Raw genomic sequence first — 1,643 nt, forward strand, 5'->3', positions numbered from 1 at the left:
GACCATAGTAACCCAGTGTTTGATAAACCCGAAGACCACAGCCTTTGCAATAAAAACTCACTATTTGACAAAAACTACTGGGAAAACTAGAAAATAATAGGTCAAAAACTAGGTGGAGACCAACATCTCACAGTAAGATAAGGTCAAAATGGTTACCGAATTTAGCCATAGATTCCCAAAGCAGGCAATACCACCTCCTGGGGGAGAAGGTGCTGCAATGATCTGGGGGATAGGCGGCTATGGTAGGCTTGAGTGCAATTGAGGGATGTTGAATAAAAATAAAGGGGTGGTGAAAGTATAGGGAAAGAGAAGAACCTAAGAAAACTTTTTTTCAAAAGGCAGAAATTAAGGTTTTTATTTCAAAATCTGAGTTACGGTTGACCCCTTTACCAAGTGCCAATGGTCACTTGCCACACTCGTACCAAGTTGTCTGTGTATACAGCAAAGAGAGTCTGGCCATCAGCAGACCAGGCTAAGGAGGTGCACTGGGGAGGCTTGGCCTTGCTGCTGGTGCTGATCCCTTCTTGATTAAGCTCATCCACAATGATTTTGCCCTCTAGGTCCCAGATTTTGATGCTGGGCCCAGTGGCAGCACAGAGCCAGTAGCTTTTGGGGCTGAAGCAGAGGGCATTGATTATGTCACCACCATCCAGAGTATGAAGGTGTTTACCCTCATTGAGGTCCCACAGCATGGCCTGATCATCCTTGCCTCCAGAGGCACAGAGAGAGTCATCAGGAGAAATTGTTACTGTGTTTAGGTATCCTGTGTGGCCAATGTGGTTTGTCTTCAGTTTGCAGTTGACCAAGTTCTCAACCTTGACCAGCTTGTCCCAGCCACAGGAGACAATGATGGGGTCGCTACTATTGGGTGAAAAATGGACACAAGACACCCACTCTGAGTGGCTTTCATCCTGCACAGTGTATATACAGACACCCAGGGTGTTCCACAGCTTGATAGTCTTATCCCAGGAACCAGAGACAATCTGGCGGTTGTCAGAAGAGAAGACTACACTCAGCACATCCTTGGTGTGACCAACAAAGTGCCTGGTGGTAGTGTCAGTTGTGAGATCCCACAGTCTTAGTGTGCCATCCCAGGAGCCTGAGAGTGCAAACTGGCCATCAGAGGAAATGACCACATTACTAACAAAATGTGAGTGACCCCTGAGGGCACGCTGGGGGATCCCATAGTTTGTCTCATCTCTGGTAAGCTTCCACATGATAATGGTCTTATCTCAGGGGGCTGACAGGATCATGCCGGGTAACTGGGGAGTCATGGCGATCTGGGTCACCCAGCCATTGTGGCCTTTAAGGGTACCCCAAAGGGTCTTCTGTTCAGTCATGATGATGAGACCTCGGTGGATCACTCCAGGAGGAAGGATGGATCCAGATTGCACAGAGAGAGACCAGCTGGCCCTCCCTTGTGCAAGCAGCCCAGCAAGAAAAGCAGAAATTTTTTTATAAATTTATTTATTTATTTTTAGTTTTCAACATTCAATTCCATAAGATTTTGAGTTCCAAATTTTCTCCCCATCTCTCCCCTCCTACCACCCAAGATGGCATGTAATTTGATGTAGGCTCTACACACACATTCATATTAAACCTATTTTCACATTAGTCATATTGTAAAGAATTAGAATGGGACA

The 1,643-nt window shown here is 46.1% G+C and overlaps 1 pseudogene; it reads right to left on the bottom strand.

Moving 5' to 3' along the window:
• Positions 1-386: 386 nt before the first annotated feature.
• On the bottom strand, positions 387-1,340 carry LOC118840190 (annotated as a pseudogene).
• Positions 1,341-1,643: the final 303 nt, after the last annotated feature.

This window comes from Trichosurus vulpecula, chromosome 1, assembly GCF_011100635.1.
Source record: "Trichosurus vulpecula isolate mTriVul1 chromosome 1, mTriVul1.pri, whole genome shotgun sequence".
NCBI lineage: Eukaryota > Metazoa > Chordata > Mammalia > Diprotodontia > Phalangeridae > Trichosurus > Trichosurus vulpecula.